We start from the raw sequence: 25,335 nt of genomic DNA, 5'->3' as shown, positions 1-25,335 counted from the left end.
ATTCCTCTTCTTTTTATGTTTTAATGCTTGTTGCCCATTCCGCCACTGAGGTGCTCCCGCAGCGTCTTGCATTACACCTCAGATCAGGTTTTTTTTTTATACATTCGTTTACGAATAAAGGAAATATCTTTACTTTTCCTCTTCACTCACCACATCAGTTCATTTGCCCCCAAACAGTCAATGTGCGATTTCATCGTCCTTCATTTTTTTTGCTCTCCGTCTCAACTGCTCCCTCCCTCTTTTTCCCTTAGCACGATTGAAAAAGGTTGACTGACAACCGGTGAGATAATTGGAAGATTTTCCGATGTCGCTGGCGCTTTCATTTCTTTCGTTATGGTTTCCTACGTATTACTTTTTTTGTTTGTCATTTCGTAGTCGCCTGGTCCGCATTGGACCATCTTTTTCCGTTTCCGAAGCACGGGATGCGGAGAAGGACTTTCCTCATCGGGAAAGTGAAAAGCATAGCTTAAGCGAAATCATTTCGTCGAGATAAGAAACGCGTAAACAAACGACACAAGTCACGCTTTTGTGACATTCATCGTTTCCGGTTTGCCGGATGTGGTTTCCGTACTTTTTTTTTTGCCCTCTTCGGATGATTCTGTACCTGATACAATGTTCATTGATTTCAGCATTCATTATTTTAAAGATATGCTGGATGTTTAGCTGTGGAAAGATAAACATAGTTTAGTTCTTGGTACTGTTAATTTTGACTTTGTTTATTAAATTAAAGTAAAAATGCATTGAACTGCGAAAATAAAAGAGCGCAGGCTTGATGGCAATGAAACTGGACCGCAACACTTTATACAACATTTAGTTTTTTTTTGCATATACAAAACAGTAACAAGAAACAACTGATAATAGCGAGATATGAACACAGTTTTGTTCATAATTTGTTGGCTATTCCCTTACTTTACATTATTCAAACGCCGAGCTGTCATACACTATTTTCATTACACTATACTCAACACATATCAACAACAGCAACTTAACCAATGATTACTACTACTACTACTTCTTTCAAATAATGAAGTAAATGTAAGTATCAACACCAAATCAAACATCTCTTCGCAAGAAAAGGGTATTATGTAATGTACTGAGTGTGTCTAAAAAAGCTTCGGTTAAGCAACAACACTGTTGCTGCTCCAGGTGAGGCTCGAACTCACAACCACGGCATCGCTCGAAGCAACGATTACTGTCATATAAGTACCGTGCGCTAACCAATTGCGCCACTGGAGCGTGTGCGCTATTAGCCGCATTGTGTCGTGTAGGTTAGCGATTATGCGGGCACGTTAGAATGATGCAATAACAAATGGTCGTGTAATGTGATAATGAAAGAGTTGAATAATCGTCGTGTTCTCGGCGGGTGATTCATCTCACGTTGTGTAAATACTATTGTTGTTGGTTGTATCGGGTGATTGTTGTGGTGTTGTGGTAAAATTTGTTTTGCATTAATTTTCTTATTTTTACCAATAAACGAAAGCGATGATTAGATAAAATGCAGACTGCTATACAATAAGCTGTGTTGACTACGAAAATTAAAATTAAAAAGTATATGTGTGTTTTCATTAATGTAGAAATACATATTTTTGTTGTGTTTCACATTGTTAATAACAAATAATTCAAACGAAACTAGGGGTGGTTAAGTTATTAACTAACTTATGAAATTTATCTTAAATTTAAATAAATTTTAATTAAATTTATTAAGAGTTTATCATTATTATATTCATATTATTATATTTAATGTTCAAATTATGATATTTATTATTCATATTATTTTAATTATTACTCATATTATTATAGTATATAAGTAGGGTAAAATAGGGTCAAAGATAAAGGTCAACACACCCATTAAAAAGCTTTAAACAGACGCATATGAATTTGTAAATGCTTTATATAAGAAGTATGATTTGAATGAAACACTAAGTAATTTTTTTTCCGGAAAATAGTAAAAGTATTTCCAGAAAATTTTCATTTATAGTTTTCTGTAACAATGGTGTCCGTAACAATAAAAGCTGCTTGAAATATCAAATTCTTACACAAATTGCGTTAACCGTTTATTATTGTTGTTTGAATGCCTTTATTACAAAGGTAACTCGTAAGTATGCGTTAAAAATGTTATGGGAATGGAAACAATGAGAATAAATAAACAGTTAGAAAAGATGTCACAAACAAACACCATGTAGTCTTTGTTCGCTATACTTGCATTCATCATACTATTCATATTGGTGACAATACATGCAAAATTTCAACTAAAAGCAGTTGTATACCTAGAACCAATAATTTCCTGTAAATACTACTACCAATTCAATCATAATGTTGGAAATAGCTCTTCTAGCCACCTACCACAATGCATTACGATTTCAGTTCACTATTACATTACTTTACATTTACATTCCTTACATTACCCCAACCCTTGCTGCAGGGTTTAAACCAGTAACCGAGTTTTCTCATTCTCGTAACATTACACATGTGATAAATTCTTGGGAATTGTTTTCACCTGCCCTCCCCCAACCCCCCTCCCCACCCGACTCACTTAAAACTGAATTTATTTCTTGTTTTTTGCCTCTTAGTTCACTTCTTCTCGATCTGTTCACACAACCTGCTGCTCATCAAACCGCAATCAAATCACATTCGACATCAACGCATACGACAACGAACCGTAACCGGAAGAATTGTACCTCGGCTTAGTGCGTCCCGGCGTCCCGGAGCGAGTGGTTCCACCCGAGGGCGAGTGTTAGAAATATTCCCCCGTTTTTCCCATTCTGTTCCTTTGCCAAATTCCCAACCCTAAAACCCCATGCCCATGCCTGAATGTTAAGTAAATTCGTAAACATATCGTCCAAATTTGTAGTCGTCTGTTTTTCCTTTCCAGCGGGTTCGCCCACTTGGTTCTTGTCCTTGCTTCTTTCCTCCCTTCTGCCTGCGTTGCGCTCTGAGCTTCTTAGCGAAAACCGCACCGCACCAAGCGAACGGAATCGAATGAAACGTTTGCTTACTGGAGTTCCCAGCTTCCGGTCGGTGTGTGAGGAGGGTAGTGATGTTACACACCGAAACCCCCCCGCAACACAACAAGCGGGAAAGATGGGCGCTTTTATACGCTTTTACACACCTACACGCGAGCCGATTTTCCCGATGTGCGGGCAAGCGAAAGCGAGAGAAAACTCCCCCGAAGCCGTTGATTTGAAGTGTTCCCATGTGTTTGTTTGCGGTTAATGGGAGAAAATCACACCCACCCCTTTCTGTTCCGTTCCATTTCCCCTGCCAACCGTAGCCGAAAGGACAATTTTCTATTTTATGAGTTCTCTGCTACACTGGATCTTCACCGCTGTGCGTGCTAGTCTACTTTTTTGGCACATTTGCTCGAATGCTGCAATTCTCCTGCCAACGCGCATCGTTATCAATGGGCGTTGAGAATTTGGGGGAAAACACATATTGCGGAAAACATCGTGCACCCACGTTTCCCAATCGTGCAATCGGGTGTGGCTACGTTCTACTTCTATTATTAGCATATTTATGCACGATCCAGCATGGTTTAACTGGTTGAACGAATGGTTGGGACCGCTTACGACTCAATTCGCGAGATGAGATCGGTTTTTGGCAGTGTCTCTTTTTTTCCCTTTATTTCCTGCTACTTACTTACTCCCAGGCAAAATGGCGTTTCCATTTGGGGTCGTACATTTCCACTCGAGCAGCCAGAAGCGGTCTGCTGTGGTGGAGAAAAAGCCGTTCGATTCGTTCGATTGTGTTCGATGGTTGCGTTCACCATCAAGCCGGCGGTGTCATAAATAACCACACTAATGCGTTCCGAGAGATCCTTACCGCCGTACCCGAAACCGAGGTACGAAAATGCTATGCGGTTGGCTATCTGGTGGTACAATTTGCGCGTCGAGCGTCGAGATAGGGCGTCGATCTGGTGGGTTTGATGATTGAAAACATAACGAAGCAGAGGGGGTTGTAGAGTGCGCGGGACCACCGCCACAACACGGATCGTATCTGCAACATTGAATTAACCATTCCCTTTCGTGCTGGTGGAGCTTCGAACAGAAATTTACTCATTTTCGATTCGGTTAGCATAAGGCGGTGGAATGCGTTTTTAAGCGAAATTTAATTGAACGGAAAGCAGAATCGATTCCACCGGCAAATAGGAATGCTTGCAGATGAATCGACACGAGACGAGTCTTGAATGCTGCTGTTAGGTATTTCGAGGGAGTTTTGCTATGTTGTTGAGATGAAATGAGTTAGAAATAGTTAAACAAATGTTTTATATTTTTCGTGAAATTTTTTTTATATTTTTATATTTATATTTTTCCTGTTTATATTTTATATTTCTCGTGAAATATGTTTGGCATTAAATAAAATAAAATGTTATACATTTACTTTACTTTTACTCTAACCTATCTTCTATCGCATTTATTTCTTCCACGGAGAATCGCCGGAATGCTTTGGTGCTGCTGCTTTCACATCATCTATTTCGTTAGAAAGCTTTCCCATAAGTCAAGACGATAGCAGCTGGAAGAAAACGGATCGGTATTCCAGGGAAAATTGAAATTCCATCATCAAAATACCGCTCCGCTGAAAACGTAACAATGCGAACCAACCAAGTAAGGTTATGAAAATCGTTATCATTCTCCATCGAAACCGAAAAAAAAACTGCTGCATGAAAACTGAATTAAATAAGTGGAAAGTTTCACTTTTCGCAGATGCATATGCTTTGCGCGACTATAACTAGTTTCCTAAAACTAAAACTTTCCACGAATCTTGTATCGGTATCGGCTATATTTTGTCCCGGTATCGCTCACCTACCACAGTCTTACTCGTTCTACCGAAACGCTTAAAACCAACGTCTTACGTCTTAATAACCCCGTAAGCTTACCATGGGAAGCGCCCCTGTCGAAATCATCTGCGTTACTAATACAATAGACGCCCCCTCCCGTTGGCCGGGTCCTGGTGGTCGTGTTCCACCAAGTTGTCCACCTACCCCTAGCTACCTAGTTGAGTGGGATTTCGGTACCAAAAACCCCTTCCTGGGTACTCCGTTCGCTATGACCCGACACGCCCGAAACCGGGCGGGAAATCCTTGCCCGAGAGCAGCACGCGGAAATTATCATCATTTAATTATAAATTAATCCCATTTTATTTATCTCCTTCATTCATCGAACAGTGGCACTGGCACTTACCCCTACCGGCGACGGTCGTGCTTTTCTTCCCGAGCCCCGGGTGAAGACGCTGGCGAAGGCGAAGGAGTCAATTTATGGACAACTCTTCCCGTACCGCCACCTTCTCACTGCACTGCACAACGGGTTACGGCCAATTGCAGCAGTGTTGGGGGGAGGGGATGTTGGAGTGGGTCGAGAGAAAAGAAAACGTTTTGTGACTTACACGCTTTTTGCGATTGTAATTGAGCGCGAAAGGATATTATTGCTTCCTTTGCCCATGGTGGTGCTCCCGATGTTGTGTCTTGCACGGTGGCGCTAGCGCTTCCGGTGCGGTTGTGTCTTCGCTTAAGCTACGGAGCTAAAGGCTGCCGGACGATTGGACGTAATTTGCCCAGGCCAGCAACGTCAGACCATTGTCCGCGAGGGAGCGAAATGGGTAGAAAAAAAAAATACCGTAGCATCTTCCTCATTAAAATCAGTTCCTGTAAGAAGATCGCTAAGCGCGCCATAATCGAATGAGAAGTGATCCGGAACGTGGTGTTCTAGCTGTTAAAGAACTGAGTTAAAATGTCCAGCTAAGTCCCCCCAGTCCCTTTCCATTTTATCTGAGCGCGAAATGAGACGACCGCGGGTATTTAGGTTAGTCGAAATCTCTTCCCTTACCTCTTTTTTACGTATAAAGACGGTTTTGAAGTTGTTTTTCACTGCGCTACTAAAATGGATGCTTCACTAGGATCGTAAAAAAATCGCGAAATTTAAATCACTTTAAAACCGTGACTACTTGCGGAACGAAACACTGTCACAGAACGCTGAAAAAAATCATTATGATGATTGTCTCGGCTGTAAAATCTGTATAATAAGTTAACGTAACACATTAAAAAAATGTAATTTTAAACAGAGAACGCATCATGTAATTTATTACAAATTATGATGATCAAATAAGCAATAAAACATACTTCTTATTTTATTTCAAATAACTTAAAAATCAATCATGATGTTTGCGTGAATCGTATTTGAACTAATAAACACGAACAACAAGCAAAGTGAAGTATAATAAAACCAGTAAAATAAAATAAAACACAAAAAATCCTTCATTGCTAAGAAAGTTTATACCACTTCCCCTAGCAAGTATAAAGAAATGCCATTCTGACGTTCATTGTTTGTATTAATGACATCGTTGAGATTGTTTCTTTCCACCGTTTACTATCCGCGTTTTTTCTCATAAAAAACTATAAAATTGTACGAAATTGACACGTCAACTCAACAAAAGAAGAATTAACGCTCTAACTACTGTTCCCGACTGAACTTCCAGCGTAATGGAAAAAAAAACACTGCTGACCTTAAAATCAAGACATAAAACTGCATCTTCAATGGCGCAAGAAAAAATAAAACAAACGAGCTATGGGAAATGTACATTGCACCGCCGCAAGTGCAGTCAAGAGTTTTCCTTTCCCCCATCATCAACTCGCGGAGCGGAGTTTCATTTTAATGACGCTAAGATGCTTTCTATTCTTTCCTTTGAAGGATTGACACAACAAAAAGAGGAATCGGCTCCCCATTGTTTTATCTAAAGCAAAGTTGCAATAAGTCCGCTCGCAACGTACCAGCAAAAACCTCCACTGCTCTGAAGGGTGGGATGAGGTTTGCGTTCCATTTGAAGCGATTAAGAAGCATCTGAAGCTTCTTGAAGCGCCCTAATCAAGGAAGACGACGACGTCTTGGAAGGCACAAACGTTGCTTTCGCTGCTTGAAACTGTCTGTGTGTGTGTGTGCAGCAGGATAAAATGTGATGGCTTTTGTCATCTGGTTTGTCCCATTTTGTCTGCATGGTCGCAAACCGCACCCCTGCCGTCGGTATTGATCTTCGCTGATCGAATTACCCGGTCACAACCCCGGAGAGCGGCCTGGCGAAGAAGCAGCTACTTCCTACCGGCAGTCGACGAGCGCATTAGCTGCCATGAAATTGAGTTAACCCCTTTTTTCGGCAATATTGGCTGTACTGCTGGCTGTTCCCTTTGAAGTAGGCAAAGAGTGGAAATTCGATTGAAACGCATAATTAACTTTACGCGAGGGAGCAGCTCCGTGGGTCGGGAAAGTGTTTTCAAGCGGTTTGTTTTAAGGCAAAAGGCGGCACACGGGTGAAGATTATTCGGAAGTAAATGACATTTATCATGCATATTGCTTCTGCTTGTGGAAATTTGATTAATAGATGCGAAATTGGAGCGATGCTCGCATCCAAGATAAATCATAACTTATTTTACACAGTTCACTCACTGATTAATCTAACAGTCAAAGATCGGACTTTCGGTCGATTGTTGACGCACCGTTTCTAATCCTGCTGGAAAGTGCGCGCTCTTCCGCAAAGCGCCTCACACAGCGTCGATTATTAATGGACTCTAAAGTCCCTTGTCATTGGTACGCTCAAGTATGATTGCCTTTTTTATTCACCCAACTACACTTCCTCCCGGTTTGGCCTGCTCGACCTCTTCGAAGCGCTGATCCTGTTCGCGCGTGCTTTGTTCTGCATCCAACTGCTCTAGCCTGGAGCTCTAGCGAGTGTCCTCGCGGCGTCCACAATCCACCGAGCGGGCGAAGGATTAAAATTGTTTACATAATTTTAACAACCATCAAACCAAAGCGGACCATCCACTTCGCGTCCCAGTCTTTGCGTTCCCTTCGCATTCATCATCGTCCACGCTGCGTGGAACCCGTCTTAAGAAGAAATCATTTCTTTGTACCACGCGCTGAACCGTCTCAAATGCACCCAACCTCATTACCCTGCTGATCCTTGTAACCATCCTTACCACGCTGGCCATTGTTCTGCCAACCGTCTAACGCGTTGGACTAGCACAAGGAAACGATGATACTCGGTCGGCTTTATGAATTGTGTGAATCAATAATTCAAATGATTTTGCAATGCCCCCGATGATGGCCGGGAAAGAAAGCCGCCTCCACCACGATATCGTAGCGCCTCTGTGGAAGTGAACCGAAACCTTGGCATTCACAATAAGCTACTTTGGCGCAAAACCTGGTGACAAGGGCGCACGCACGGCTGAAACGCAGCCAGGGTTTGGGAAAATTATGAGAAAAGTTCCATTCAACAGTGATAAGACGAGGATAATAAGGCTGGAGCTACCATTCGACATCGACTCCCAACATTTGCATGACTGTATAAGAGCGGCACAAAGGAAGGGAGAGTGTTTTTGTAGAGAAAAATAATTAATACCTTTTAAATGCGGCTTTTACTCCTGTTTCCTATGCCAATTTTAAAAACGTTTTGGAGCGCTGCAAAAATCATCAAAAATGTTACAATACCTCATCGTTTTGTTTAGTATGTAACGAACTTAATGCACGGCTTTTTATTATAGATTTGGCTCAACAAGTCGTTTAGCTGTCCAATTTATCTTTTTACTCATTGAGGTGCAGCGCTCAAACTTGCAGCAAGGTGAGATTTCGTTCTTATTTGTTTCTGATGAGAATTATTGAAGTCCAACTGACTTGTCATAGATGACAGCCGTATTATACAACAAAGTTTGGTTCATTTTTGGATAGATTCTTCCTCTTTACTACCAATTGTTTTGTTTTGTACGATTCCTACATCTAAAGTGCTGCGAACTGTGTCAATAAGAGTAACCCGTAGCGTAAGAAAAAGAAAGAGTTTGATCTCTGATAAAGCAACACCGCACTACACAGCAGCTCGATTGATCGGCAAACAGATCGGATCAAGTGTTGTTGTTTTAATAAATCAAAGAAAATCATGAGCATGCGATTGCTTCTCTTTCCGTGCCGCGCACTGATTACCTTTGCAGTACGCACCAGCTGCACTTGAGCCCGTTTCGCACCCTTTTCCGCTCTATGCAATGGTCTAATTTTAAAAATCGACAACGCCTTACTATCCTACTTGCTCAGTACGGAGTGAAGCTAGCAAACAATCTGTCAAGTATCCCAGGCAGCGCGTGTCCAGCGGCGTCCCCCACCAGCCGACAAGTGTCTGTGAAAAAACGCTGACCACGATCGCGCTTATCGCTTACTCGAGAGCTACGCCACATTTTTACCGCCACAAGCTCTACCGTTGAAAGGGACGTGGAGAGGGAGGAGGAGGATTGGAATTAAAAGCGATAGATAATGCAGTTATCACTGGTTGCAAGAGATTACAATTATTCTTCGAATTGCGAATTGAAGCTCGAGTCGATTAAAGGCCGCAACGATAACACGTCAGCAATCAATCAATGACAGCGTAAGGTAATCCAACGGCACAATTCATGCGTAGAAAGAACTTATTTTGTGTGCATGAACAACATATACAAACATATAGTTTTGTATAATTCAACGGTAAATATACGATTTTGAGCGACTTTTTATGGACAGAAGCATCTGTTTCATCGCTAGATTGCCTAATCCTAGAACCTAGAAGCCTGATTAGTGACTGTGTCGTATATTTTTTGATTGAGAACGTGACCAAATATCAAAGACCATCTTGCCTCTAATGACTACCACGCTTGAAACGAAAAGAGGCCAGAAAAATGGCTCTAAATAATGAAAAAAATCGTCAAGAACAAACCAAACCTCCTACCATGGCACGAGCCTACAGCGGGCAATGGATTAATCCGGGCTTAAGTGAGCATGAAAAGAAAAATTAAGATTCGCCCACCTTACCTACCCTCTTCGATCGTTTTACGTATGTCACCAACCGCCAGTTAATAAAGGGACGGAGAGAGCCACGAAACAAAAAAAAAAAAAACAGGGCAAAACCGGCCCAATCTCAGGAGTTCAATTAAAAATTTCTGATCTTATTCATTAAAAAATATCCTTTTCCCGTTCGTGCTCTTATCGGCCGTGCGTGGCGTCGCGGGGCTGTGTATCAAAAGATGGGATAATGTTATTTTATTCCCCTTTCCGCCCCACCGTTGTACGTGTTTGATACGGCAAAGATGTTCTTTTTTAAAAAGAGAGCAGGATTCGTATTAAAAAAAAAGGAAAAATCTGTCCACAACCGAACGTTAAACAAACCGAGCTCTTCTTTTCCTCTTCCGCTCGCAGGATTGCTCTAGTTTGAACAGTTTAAGAGGACATTAATTTCCGCTGGAGCAGAATTCGGTTGAGAGGTGAAATCACCATTTCGAGTGGCGAAGCAGATGGGCCGAAATTGACCGTGCTGGCGTGAGGTGGAAACCGTAGCGGTTTTAGTTGTATGAAAAAAGCGTTCGAAAAACTCGTAGGCCGGCTGAACAGAGAAAACTGAGGTGAAAAAAAGTTTTAAGAAAAAAAACACAATAAACCCTTAAAAAGAATATTACGGAAGCCTCACCGATGACACCGAACGTGGGAAGTTAATGAATAAATATCACATTTTCTTAATTTTTACAGCGCACCGTATCGATGGTACAGTCCCCTCTTTCACCCGGTGCCTTACCGTACCTATAATGAGCGTGAAAAGCGTTCTTTTTATGTTCCATTTTTTTCTTTTTTATTCTTTCTTTGTTCTGTTGACAATTTTAGAGCTAAAATTGCATTGATTATTTTTATTTGTTTTTCTCTGTTTAAGTATACTTTTTCTATATCATGTGTGTTGTCTGCAATATACATTTATTTCTAGATAGCGATATAGAAAGACTAGATAACTTAAGAGAGCCCTTAAAGTAAATAATTAGCCGAGCTGCCCAATACCTATTTTAATATTTAAGTTCAAGTAAAATTTTAAACAGAAAAATGTTCTTGGAGCGCTGTTTCAAATGATCTTAGCTTCCAAAACTATAACATACAAGATAAATCCTTTATTCTATTAACCTCGCCCAGAATACCACAATATAAACAGGTAATTCAAACATCAGCGGCTCATAACTCATCTTGTATACTTCGTTTCAACCTTTTGGTGCAATCTCTCACTGAAACAAAAACAAAAATTACAAACCCCAAACCGCAGGAGAAAGCGAAGAAAAAAATAACGAAACGCTTTGCTAAACTCATTAAAATAAATATGATATCTAATCCAACCATTCAGCATCGGGAGCAAAGTGAGTGTAAGGTTTTAATTCCTTTTCCCCTTTTACTTGCTTTGTTTGGGTACACTGGCAACACCCAAAACAATCGCTCTTTCAGTGCTTTCATGCTAAATAAGGATTCTGCTCGCACAAAACCACCCAGTCCGTTTCGTTCTTGTGGATGAGTTTTGCATTGAAGCAAATGAAAAAAAGTATGACCCGCTTTATACCACTTCTAACCTCCAGCACAAAATAAAAACCTTCGCTGGAAAAGAAAGACAAGCGAGGTAGCGACGTCATGGCATGAGTTTTCCGCTGCAATAAAGTGTAAACCCTTTTTCGTTTTGGAGGCTTCCTTTTTTTTTGTTCAAGGTTTGACCTCGCCAGTTGACTGATGGACGAACGTTGCGTGCGGCGGTTTCAAGGAAACAATTTATTTCTGCGTCTGCTATTTTTTCTTTTAATTCCTCCCACTAAACATTCCTGATGGTTTTCATTGTTTCAGTCTCAGTACAGCACGGGACTGTGCACAAGTGCATTGTTGTTTTAAAACCCAAAGCTTTCCAACTTTATCCTATCCCTTCCAAGGCTGAAGCGGTCCATTTTCTTACCCGTTTTGCTGGTCGGAGTGTTTATTCGCCCATTTATTTTAGAATTTATTTTTAATGCTTCTTAAATTAGGTTTTGTTTCGTAAATAGCGACACTTCATCATGGTATTTGCTTTTGCTAACTATCATTGCAAAGTAAAGTATGGTCTTAGCTCATCTTGGACGATAGATTTTTATGATGAGTTGTTTTTTTTTTAAGTTTTGCTCTTTACAATTCAACGTAAATTACAGCTATCTGGGGTTCATTAATCATTTGCACCCTTCAATACATTTTCGTTCACAAAACCTAATATTTGATTTGTTTCTTATTAAACACATAAACTAGAAGTCATCTAGATTCATAGCTTTTCTATGAAACTTTTAACAGCGTTGCACTGACTCAGAATATTTTTCATATTGTGGACATTGACAAAAAAGAACACATCTCAATGTGTTAACTTGTTTGCACACCCCGATTAAAAGCATAAAAAAACACTTAACATTTTGCTGAAAACTACATGTTTCTATGACATAATATGAATTCTTAGTTCACATAGAAATTAAGCATGCTTTAATTATTGCTTATCGAAATTTTTCCATTCCCATTTTTCTCCATTCAGCCAATCTGTACCACGACTAATGATAAGCTTGGACATAACATCTTCCTCAAATCCTATCATAATGTTTGTCTTTTATGCGCCCAGTTACTAAGAATAAAAAAAAACGACGCCTATCCGCATAACACGTAAAGTCCCCTTGTTTCCAATTTGTCAACCACACCAAGTACCACCGTGCTGCCTATTTTCCACCAGCTTGGCATGGTGGCCTTTTTCCTGTTTTTCCCTCGGTTCACCCCATTTCCCACCGCACCGCGAAAGGGAAGTGGAAGGTAGGGCGCACAACAAAAAAAACCCAGCAACACACCACATCCACAACGCTAAGCCCGATAACAAGCATAATATAGCTATAAATTATACATCATAAAGTCATCTGTCATATATCCGGTGAGTTATTTGCTGCCAGGATGCTCCTTAGCCTCTTATATCGTATTCATTGCCATTTTCCTTGGCGATTTTTCCATGAGAACGTAGCCAGAGACTGAAGACACTGCTTCAATTCCTCGAGGATGATGTCCGTTTTCTGCTCGCGGTTCGCTTTTTGTTGCCTGCTACATGTAGGATTGTTGTTTTCTTTTTTTTACGAAAGACATGTTCGGAGCAGCTTCCAGTGCTTAAGACGCTGGGCTGTGTCCTCTGGCTGGCTTCAATGCTTCCCTCTGGCTCGACGGACAATCAGCTCAGCTCAGATCAACTCGACGACCCGGTTATTTATCGTTTGCTAATAGAAAATAAATCGAAAGATAAAAAATAAATACCAAACTCACTTACCACGTGGCTTCCTATCTTGGTCGACGAAATGTGACATCGCTTCTTAGCCCCGCTGCCCAGCGGACACGACCGGTGGGCAAATAAGATTGTTTCCAAAAATACGGACAAATAATGGGTATACAAGCAAAGGGGGGGCAGTGTCCAGCAGCCGGCTTCTTTCGGCTCAGTATCCACTTGTACTGGTTCATATGCGCGGGGGATCATGCCTGTAGAAGAAAATAGACGGTACCACCATCACGGTTCATGCAATGGTTCATGCTACCTTTTTTTATTCTTTTTTTTTCTTGTTCTGCTCTTCAGCCCTGTTGGGATATTAGTTCCACTTTTCTTCGTTTCTGTAACGGTTGCAATTTTGTCTATCGTCATACAAACTGGACAGGGCGGAAAGCAATTGGCCATCCGATGATCGGATAAAGACAGCACGGTAAGGTCTGCTAGGTTCATTCTTGTAAGCCGATTTGCTTAAACTGACCCGTGCATGGGAAGGAAAAGCGAAAGACATTTTAAGTGGACAAGGGTTTTGGAATAAGAGGGAAAACCACGTTTAAAGACCGAGTGAATCTTTTTAGCATGGTGGGTAAGTGTGTTCGGGTTGAGATACCAACAATGTATTTAATTTTGGTTTCAAATGGACCTCTTATAGAACTAACATTTCGTACATTGATTTACGTAAATATTTTACTGTAGGCAATATCAAAGGAATTAAAATAACGCTGTTGAAATTTTAATTAATATTTCAGCAAAACTCATCGTCCTTCACAATCATCTCTCCTAACTGCTGCTCGCAATTCTCTGATCTCTGATGGAATATAGAAAACGGAAATCCAACGCCTTAATTACACACTCGTCAATTGAACAGCCTGAAGTGCCTCTAAATATTTGTCCAACTGTCCAGACTACCAAAAAAGGGCTACCGTGCTGAGCAACCGAAACGATGCATGAAATCGACTAACGGGGGATCAAGTTTACCCATCACCACGGATCGTCTTGAGCCCTTACAAATTGGAGTTTCCTCACCAAGAGCAACGCACAAAAAATCTCCTACCTTAGCTTTAATCACCCTTATTGAAAGTCAAACTCAACCTCCGGACCACCTCCAGGTCAAAACACATCCTTGCGTCGAAGTGCAAGGTAAATCCCACCGACGTCCACTCGACGTGCCGGTAGCACTCCGGTCCGGGAAACCAAAACAAACACCGTCCTCCGTCCGGCAGGCAGCGTAAACACAAAAACGCTCATCGCTTCGTTTACGGATTTAGGATCGTTTTCTGGATGTCCGATCCACGCTGGATGCATTTTTGACACTCGCACTCGCATGAGGCTGGGCCTGATCCCACAAGCCTTCCGGGGAGTCAATCTGTACAAATACAGATACCAGCGCGAGTGTCTGTTTGTTTGTGGAAGCTAATGACGCACGGTAGCCCAACTTCATACGGGCTCCCAGCGGACACTTCCCGCGTGAAGTGCATTCTTTCCGTTGGCTGTTGGTTGTGCGCTTCTTCCTTTGGCTGCTCGGCATATGAATAGGTTCACGAAACGGCTTTTAAAGTTTAAAAGTAATTTGAAACGGAACAAACAAGCTACGTTTTGGGGCGTTACCTTTAGGGTCGCTTACTGGCAAGAGTTTTCTGACCGATCGTTGATGGAAGCAAACCCGTTTATGAGAATTACAATGAACCAATATTGATCAGCTAATTGGGTGTCGCTTTTATTCCTTGCAGTCAAAGGGACTCTTATGAGATCTGCAGCAGAATAGCAGGAAAGGAGTTTTGCAGCTGCACTAAAAACTTTTTTTAAGTTTTATCTTATGGAAAAGTTTAGTGCAATAAGCAAAATACATCTTAAACATAGATGGAAAATAGAAAAATTAAAAATTACATGAAACGCTTCAGGTACTTTAGATATTTTGATTTTTAAGAATATAGAGTTTATTTGAGCATAGATATTAACATTTATGATTATTAACAAATACATTTTTACAATGTTCCTAACCAAAAGATACAAATTACTGACCAAATAAATAACATATAGCGCTATTAACTAATTTCATTGGAATATTCGGATCATTTGCACAAAATACAGTACCTTTGAACAAAATACAGTGCTGATGTATGAATTGTGACATCTGAAAAAAAGTGAGTAAAGGAACCAACAAAAATGACTATCAAAATAACCAAACGCATGAAAAGGTATCAACAACATCACCATAAGGAAGCAGTTTTTAAATGAGCTATGTCCTGAAGTTATGTCCTGAAAGGATTATCCTATTATTTTAGATTCTCGTATTTAATGTATAGATTAGATAGACTTCAAACGATAATAGATCTTTGATTAATTCATAAGTAGAAGAAGCAATACTGTGCAAAGCTGAATTGCTCAGAAATGACAGTTCATTAGCCAAAGGATAGTAATACTTAACCTCAGGAAATGGATTAAAAAAGAAATCGTGTGAAATTAAGCGAGATTTAATGTTTTTATTCTCATAGATTACCATCGCCATTCAATAATTTTGGCTTCATGGCAGGATACTATTTGTCGGTATGTTTAAACGCTCGATTTCGGGTCTCTGCGAGTCCAAACAAATGTGAATTATTGGATATACTATACTCTACTTTATTATTTTAATAATTAAGGCTTAAACTAGTTGTTTCATTGTCTTGTGCTTGAATATGGATTTATGCAAAACATAATGATAATCACTCACAATTTTATGTTTCACTTGATCAATCTTATTCTACCATCCGGGCATTTCTGATATCTCACCAAATCGTACAAATGACTTACAACCATGTATATAAACATAGTTGTATATGTGATGTCCTTGGCCACTTCAGATGTAACATAACATTACTTTCTCATCCTCTGAAATATATTTCCTCGAAATCTTTATTACCACAACACAACCATCGATTCCAATCACACACCCAACCGTTACCTGTGTCTAATAAAGCGATTCCATTTACGATACAGTGCTTCTTCAGAAGTTGCGTCAGGCAGGGCAATCGTCTCTGTCGGAATTGTGTCTCCTCCCCCATCGAAGCACTTCTATCAACCTCTATCAAGTGTTCGATTGTATTTAATCACTCTATCTCGACCATTGAACAGGAACCGGCCCGCCAAAAGAGTGCGCCCTCTCAAGCAAACCGCAACACACAACAGCTCGTCGATCCAGCGCCGGAAAACGGTTGGGTAGGGAGAGAGGAGGGGTTATGTCCATCAAAAAGGATAAAAGCGTGCCGCTTTACGCTTTTCATTATCTTCCCTCCGACTCTCTACACTCCACCCCTTCGACCCGCTTAGTACATGACAAACCGGAACCAAGGTTTCTGCTGCACTTTTGCTAACAACCTGCTGGAAAAAGAGTACGGCATGAGGAGGGTCAAAGAAAAAAGCCAATAACAATAATACGATACACAGCCCGTGGTGCGTTTTAAGTTTGCGGTTGTGTAGTGGAAAATTTTGATTAATTTCTAAAACATGTTCGACTCTCCAGTGGAATGGGCGTTTTAGCTACGAGCATCGAGCAGCATGGTGACAAGATAAGATTTACAAGGGATGATAAGTGTTGGTGATTTGATTTTCGTTTTAATTTAGCCAAACACCTTATCGCAATCCTCTGTTTTTTGGGTGAGAAGCTAGTGAGACAGCAAGCAGAAGGTGAGGCAGATGGCCTCGTTAGTCTTATCGATTGTCTGGGATCAAAGACGATTGTTTTTGAGTAGGTTTTAGTGTCTTGCTCAATTGGTTTTGAGCACAAATATGAAGCCAGCTGTAGTAGAAAGATATTTAGATACCAAAAAACAACTTTAGATAAACACGCGTCAAACGATTGCTAAAATAATGAAATGCTTGCGAAAATCCCCCACCGAGTCATCAATAGTTGCAATAGCTCTCGGATGTTTCAAAAAACAAACATACCTTTCATAAGTACATGGAAAACACACCGCAAACGGAATCGAGTTGAAACTAGTAAATGGATCACTTAACACGATAAGCAGTGCGCCATCGTGACGCAGATACGGCCTGGCGATGCGCCTCGTCAAAAACACTTTGCCGTCCCCAAAAAGCCGCCGTTTGTGATTTCTCGTCAAGTGATAATGTTAACACGCTGCCCCAAACCCTTGCTCCGTTCATTCATTTTTCACCCCTGTGTTCGCCCTGCTGAGATTGTCACTTGTGTTTTGTTTTTTAGTTTTTTTCTCCCCTCTTATTCGATCTACAGAACCAGTTACTAACTTCTATTACCCCTTTCCAGCCCCGTCTAACTACTGTAGCAGTTCCGTTAAAATCGTACCTTGCTTAGTAAACCACTTAAAGAGGAAAAACAAACCATGGCAAAAGGAAAACAACAGCTAGATAAAAGTAGCAGATCACTATCGGGGTTGAATTCCTACCTTTTGCCAGGCGGCACGGAGTGTCTATTTTCTGTGTGAAGCTCTATCAACATCGTCTTTTATCAGTACAACGGACTGCGAAGTAGATATCTCCGCTGCGTAAGTAGATTGAACTCGTGTTGGAACCTATCGTCGGTCGGGAACGATCCTTAAGAATTACTTCTCAGCTAACCTTCCACTAAACGATCAGATGAAAGGCGTAGCGTACTAAGAACGTCTTTTTGATGATGAAACTCATGCATAATCACACAAATAAGTTTTTTTTTATTTCATCTGCTTGAATCCAAACGACAATCAAGCTTTTTCAAACTATCTAAATTTTGATGCTCGGGACTGACCTTCCTACTAAGGATACTAATGTTAGACACCTCAAACTTGCATGTATTTTCTGACATTGAGAATTCCTGAACAGTTACTTAGATTAGTTATCGGCACAATATCTCCATATGTCGCTGAGGACATACTTTAAATGCACTCCTGCAAAAAAATCAGGCCAATATCTTAAAAGTATCGAAAAAGGCATGAGATCTATGAAGTTCAATGAAAGTCAGAAAATCTCTTTTCCTTAGCGAAATGACCAGGTAACTTACTAATGTTTACCAATATGGTACTGAAATTGAATTACCTGGATTATTAGTCATAAGACAAAAACCTGCGTTGGTATTTCATGTGCGTATTAATAAGTATAGAACATCAGTTCCTAAAAAAACAATTTTGCAAATGTTTGATGATTTTTATAGGCGGTACTTCAGAACACAGTTTAAAGAACTGTTCAAGAAGCCTCAAAGATAGCACCTAAGCAAAGTTAGCATACCATATGTAAGGTTTTTGATTTAAAGTAGTCACCAAAAAAATAAAAATACATCGCCTTTATCAACAAAGTATAGTAGAAGTAATACGTTATTTCTTGTAATTTGATAATTTTTTAAGAGTGATTTTATTTTGAAAAGATACGTGTATCGTTAAAATTGAAATAAGAAAAAATATTATTCGCCATTCAAGGTTCAACGTCTAAGAAACCCATTTTGTTTTCTATTACAAAATGTATCTACCAAAATTAAAATGAGCTGAGGTTTCATTATCCAAGGCCCTGAGGATATATGCTAATTACTTTGAATTTATCATTGCGAATAAAATGCATTATTGATATTATACACAACATAGTAACATAATACAACAACCACATACTGCATAATCAAAACATTAACCGATCATCCAATTCGACAAATTTTGTTATATTTTAGCAAATTTCTCTAGAACATTAATTACAGAAATACACACAAGTCGTCATTTTCTCAGGGTTCCATTTCTCACCTACCGATTATTCTACACCAATTTAAACAACATTTGCGACATAATATCTCATATAAAGTTTACTGACGTCTTTGCAAAGCCATCGACGCCACAAACCTGAAGCAACCTCTTCAGCGCAACTTGAGCTAAAAATATGCCCAGCTCCAGGGCACCCGCCGATGAGCGGGCACACGGCTCTGCATGCCAACGACTTCAATACAAACATCATTCTTGTCTTGTCCCTATACGTTTGTTGACTTTACAGTGCGGGAGGCATATCAACGGTCCCGATTCCAAGGATGCAGCACGGGGGCAGGGGGTCTATTTCGGGTCACCGCTGAACCCAATTCGTACCAATGTGCGAACGCTGGTTGTCCTTCAACTTGTGTATCGGGATGTCACAAACGCAAAGGAAACCGTTTGCCCTCCGTGCCGGAGGTAAATCGATATTGCGGACGCAATTCAGAGGACACAACATCAGCATCACACCGTCCATTTGTCCATCAGCTCGGAAAATCAATAATACTGACGTTACCAAACGTCGTTGAATGGGTCCTACTTTAATGGCAAACAGCCTGATTTGAGGGCTGATGGTTTCGGTGCGCGCGATCCTGCAAGACCGTTTCACCGTTTGTGCCAGTTCATTGGCTGTTGCAACCCTCCAACCAAGATCGAAGTTCGAACAGCAAACGGCGTAGTATTTGGCTGGGTCGGGTCGAGCAACGATTTATCCTGGCAGATTGGGGCGAGCTTCGGGATCGGGAAAATCTAACCCAAAAGCAAATTCCAATCGGGTTTTGCACCAGAATTCAGGGCGGTGCCTAAAAACGCTCCAGCGCCTTTTCTTCGCGCCTCTATCTCCAAATGGAGAAGGGGAGGGGGGGAGGCGTAGAGGGGTTAAGGGTGAGCGTAAGGGTGTGTGTGTGTGGGTGGCACTCGACTCGAATACGGCAAATGCTGCTATGTGCCACGTGCCCACGTTCCATTCCGTGTGTTGGTATTTTTCGGTCATTTCCCCAGACCAAATCCGCGCATGCTCCCCGGGACCGGGCGAAGGAACAGGCATGCCTTAGCAGCGCAACCCGAAGACAAGGAGATATGCAAGCAGATAAACGGGCTAGCAAGAGATGATAGCGTTCGAGGCAGCTCAGCACTGAGTTTGTCTCTTATGTACTACCGGGTCCTCTATGTTCCAGCCCGTCAACGGTAGCGATGAATCTACAGGAGCAGCGTGGAGACAGAGAGTGAAAGAAAAAAAAATGAACTGTGTTCCGTTTTTATTTTCCACGTCTTACAGCTCCATCCAAAGGGGCTTATGCTTTTCCAGCCCGAGTTTCGTACTTCCATTATCTATTCTGTGGCGTGCCTTTTCTCTTTTCGCTTCAATTTCTCATCTACACGATCCGGGTGTGGATCATTCTTTCTCCTTCGCGTGTGCTTATAAACGTCCCCGATCGAGCTGCTCGCTCATTATGTACACTCGTAAACCTCCTCACACCGAAAAGGAGGAACAACGTTAAACATAAGGATGGCTTTATGAAGAAACAACGAAAAAAAAACCCCTTTTCTATCCTTCCAACTCATTGGAGAAGCGAACGAACGAAAAAAACAGGCAGCTCGACGGGCAGCTTCAAATGCAGTCGTTTTTTCGTTGCAAGCGAAAGCCCTTTCTTTTCCTTTCTTTCTGTTTCTGTCTCATTTTCGCTTTCAGGGGATGCTTTTACTTGCTCCAACAAAGTACTTTATCAAAAAGCTTGCGTGATATTCTTTCGAATATTTCTTTTTTTGCTTTTATTCTTATGCTGCTCGCTAAAACATAAATGCTGCAGCATGGCTTACGGGCTGATGGAAACGGGACGAGCGCGGGAAATAAAACAGAATGGCCGCTTTTACCGAAAGCGATTGCTGGCGACTTTGTGCGACAAGGTCCTTTGGCTTGGGTTTTTGCTCTATCCTTCATTGGCAGCTTTGTGGGATTTTTTTCTCCCGCCCGCTCTGCTCTTGTACAGCTTCCAGTGGGACAAGAAAGAAAAAACACTCACACACTACAAACACCCCTACATAGTAGGAAAATGGAAGTAATTTTTCTCCGAGTTTTCCACATTTCGCACACTGCACTGCCTCATTTCGCAGCACGGTTCGTGCAGAGACTCCACCCTAAATCGGGTTCCACTCTAAGCACACTTTTATTCTTTGTAATCTTTCACGGTAAAGCTCTTTGATGGGGCATTTCCTAAAAACGCAACCATTTTTATGTCACTCTCAATCTTTCTTTCCTTTTTGCTGTGTGTGTATGTGTGTCTCATTTTTCTTGATGGTGAAATGTAAGAACGTCTTTTACAGTAGCTTTGTGTGATTCGATTTTAACCTTTTTTTATGATTAATTCCAGTGGGCTGTGGCCTTTTCTAAAAAGTCGGAAAGAAGCTGTTACCAACGATGTCATTCTTTCTTAATGTCCACTCGTGTTGGAAAGAGCTCAATATTTTGATAGACTTAAACAGTAAATGGATCCTGTTATTGGATCTTTATTAATGGATGACACTGTAAGAATGATCAAACATAGTTTGTTCAATTTTCGTTTATCATAGTCAAACCTATCAAAAATCTAACATGCAGATTCTACATTTTGATCATGTATGATCAAATATTTTATTCAAATGAACATTTTATTAAACTTAACGTTTTTTTGTTTGTCTTGAACAAGACCTTGATCATGAAATGTAATGCAGATAAGATTAAAATAAAATACAACATTCTCTGTCTTTCACTTGAACTGTATAATTATCATGCTAACATTATTTGAATTTTGATTATTTGCACACTATTACACCTGCAAAAACGTAAATTTAAACCATTATGAAAATATTAAATAAAAAAAAACTATAAGAAAAAAACATCGTTCCATCAACTGATATACCTTTCATTGTACCTTATGTTAAGCTATTTTTCATTATAATTATATTACCAAATTGCTAAAAAGCTAGGAAATACACGATTGAATCATATGACATTCATGGTTTGAATCCACGTATAGATCGAGCTACTCTTTCAAAATACGAAATCCATTCAAACACTATAGATTGCGTGTCATCATGTCGTAATACTTAGCAACATACACCCGTCATAATCTTAGATCTCGAGGCAGGTCGAGCGCTTACAATACGTAGAAGTGACTATCTTGCGCCGGTTTCGTGGTACAGTCGTCAACTCGTACGACTTAATACCATTCCCGTCATAGGTTCAAGCCCTAAATACACCGTGCTCCCATACGTAGGGCTGACTATCCTAAGATGGGTAATAAGCCACTGAAAGCCAATCCCACTATTGGGACAAGCCAGGTTTTGACCGACGACGGTTGTTGTGCCAAAAAAGTAGAAGAAGACTGTCTTGCGGTCTGTCAATAAGTCATAGTCGAGTAGTTCTATAAAATACGAATTAATTTCTACACCAGCTTCAGACTCATAAAAACATATGAATATCAGGCATCAGTCATTATTCATTTGTACAAATTACGATGGTTGAGGCTAGCAATTTCCTTTCAGAACGTCAACTTCGCTTATCAGTTCATGGTTTACTTGTAACTTAAACAAAGGATATTCATACCGTAATAGGCGATCTCTTGTAAATCAATTTAAAGCACTAACAATGTACAAAACATACATAATCTGTTTATATAATTTACATACATTAGTTTGACATGCACGCCTTGATTGGAACAGATTATTCTGCTTTGTCAAAAATTGGTGAGTGCGATGCAACACTATACGATATCAGCTCTAAAAAAACAATACAATGAAACATTTTCTCAACAGCATACTTCAATCAATCAATACTGACGTGTATACGTGTGGTTTTCAGTTAGTTTCTTTATTCAAAACTATTCAAAGCAAACATCCGTTTGTAACACGGTTAGCTAGAAGCGAATGGAAAACCAAACAATGTCCGTCTTAGTGAGGCAATATCCATCGTTGTAGACGTAAGCTTATGCCACACCAAATGTGTCTCCCGAGCAGATAAGAAGATCCGCCGTGATTTACTTTACCTCCAATCAATTGGGGTTTCGATTGCTTTGATAAGAACGCAGATTGCTTTCACGCGAAGTGGCCAGCTACAAATCCGACACAAAACGGTGTTACGAAACGTGCGATCCCCCTGGTCCCGTTCGAATCTGTCTGTTTGACAATCGATTTGTTTAGTTTTCGGTACTTTCTGAAGGTGTCATTCACGCACATTCTACCCCTTAGGTGCTACGCAATTGCGAAGACGATGGTCGTCCGATGGACGACCGTACAAAAATTAAGTTTCGGTCTAATGTTGACTTGAAGGCGCTTCAGCCCTTATTCGGCTGGTACGTGTTCGTTGTTAATATGTCGTTTAGCACACGATGATGATAAAGATGCGCGACCGTCCGCACCGTCCCCGTCCCATACGGATATACCATTGGGTTGGGAACATGGATTGACAATTAAACTTATTGAAAAATCGACCACACCCCGTTATTGGATTGAGGCTCTTGGAGGTGCCGCGATTCTACCCGGATGGAACGTGGCAGTGGTAGAGGTTCGACAAGACACTTTCCGTCTTTGGTGTACACTCTTTCGCTCTCTCGCTCTCTATTGCCCCACCGCTACTACGCGTCACATTTCAAAGCCTGCGTCCCGATGGATGATAACAGCTAACAACTCACTTACGCTCCAATACTCCGCTCGGATGTGCTTAGGAATAGGCGTCCCGAAAGGCGACGGAAAGGTGTCAAACCGCCCGACACCCGAGCATCAAGATAGACGCACAAGACACTGCCCAGCTTATCAGGACTCATCGCGGTGCCAGGTCACCCGATATCGGGACATACAGTGCCACTTTTCAAAATTGGTATACCATACCAGCGTAAGTTGCATGTATGTTGTTATGTTGTTGTTGTTGTTTTCTTTTCGTTTTTCATTTAACTTACTTCAACAGTTTGGACGATAATCGGCAATTGTGTTGAAAGTTGAAACGGCATTAATGTTTGCACACAAGACGATGAATAAGATCTTAGCTGAGCTTCGACATCCATACAAAGAAGTGTGTATATATCCAACACGCTTATCCATTGCGGCTTTGTCAACAATCCATGATCCATCGTCGCAAAAGGCTGTTATCGGTACGGGAATTGCCTATTCCGATTGCCCCACTTGTTTGCATACATCGTGGTTACCACCGAGAAGGGTATGTGTTTGATCATTTGGTAAGCGATGGTTTTAAAAAACGGCACACAAGCCGAGCACGTGACCGTGCAACCAGACATTCCGAGAAATAGCGTCTCGCCGTGAAGCGTTAAGCAAAATTCGATGATATTCGATGAGAATTCCATCTAAAAACAATCAGTTTTACAGCGAGTATTTTCACGCCATGAGTGGGCGAATGTCAACGCCACAGGAAAGCTACAGGATGACAGCTGATTTTGGCATTTTTTTCTCGCTTCACGGCGTGAAATTTTCTCGATATGTCTGGTTGCACGGTGACGTTTCGTTTCGGCCAACGATTATACAGGGGGAAACACGCGGATGCTTAGTAGCGGCTTGGAATGGCATCAAACCACCATGGGAATTCCTAACATATTATTTTTATCATAAAAACGGCAGACCGTTGTACTTTAGATAACATCTTAATGCAGCACAAAATGTGCATTATCACAAAATTTAAACTTGTCCAGCGTTATTTCCAATGACGCAGTCGGACCTGAGCTCAACAACAACTATTGTATTGTCCAATCCAGACATTTTGTTACTAATAATTTGCGCATATAAGGAAGAAAAAGTCCGCTTATCCTACACATGCATGATATTTCAGTTGGCCCTAAAACAAATACTGGGCTACTCTAAATAAAGTCCCAAAGTTGCAGCATGTGAATGCATTTTCAGTGTCACTGAAATCAACAGCGTATTGCGAATCGTAACAACAACTGAACATTTTCGGCATTTTTTTACTCTGGATTAGGAAAAAAATTTAAAGTATTCGCTAACTTACGGTTAATTCGGTCAAAGTTTAATTCAGCATTTTAGCTAATCATTTTGAATTGAGACTGGCACAAGAAACTAGTTCGTAAACTCAAATAAAGCTTGTTTCATCTTCTGCTGAAACCTTTTATTTTACTGTATCATTTTGTTTCTACTTATGCTCACAACCGTTGTCTGTTAAGTCCTAATTCTGTTCAACTAGTGGACTTGGCGTTCAGTGACTTATTGATTACCCATATTAGGATAGTCAGTCCTATGCATGGAGGGCACGGTCCATTCAGGTCTTGAACCCATGACGAGCATGTTTTTACGTCATCCGAGTTGACGACTGTACCACCAGACCGGCCCTAATTATGATTGTGGAGCATTGATTATGTGGATCAATATTCCTTCATTTGAAGACGTATACAAGTTGACGACTGTACCATGATACCGACCCTCTATATTATAATTAATAGACTTAGTGATCAACGAGAAATTATTCCTCTTCATCTTTTATTTGGCATAACGACATTCACGGACATGCCGGCCTATA

The 25,335-nt window shown here is 40.8% G+C and overlaps 1 non-coding gene across 1 annotated transcript; it reads right to left on the bottom strand.

Moving 5' to 3' along the window:
- Positions 1–1,138: 1,138 nt before the first annotated feature.
- On the bottom strand, positions 1,139–1,236 carry Trnai-uau. Its single transcript has 2 exons — positions 1,199–1,236; positions 1,139–1,174 (listed from the first exon to the last, which is right to left on the bottom strand). It is a non-coding gene; the product is annotated as a tRNA-Ile (tRNA).
- Positions 1,237–25,335: the final 24,099 nt, after the last annotated feature.

This window comes from Anopheles arabiensis, chromosome 2 (assembly GCF_016920715.1).
Source record: "Anopheles arabiensis isolate DONGOLA chromosome 2, AaraD3, whole genome shotgun sequence".
NCBI classification, from domain to species: Eukaryota; Metazoa; Arthropoda; class Insecta; order Diptera; family Culicidae; genus Anopheles; species Anopheles arabiensis.
This window is presented reverse-complemented; position numbering and strand designations above follow the sequence as displayed.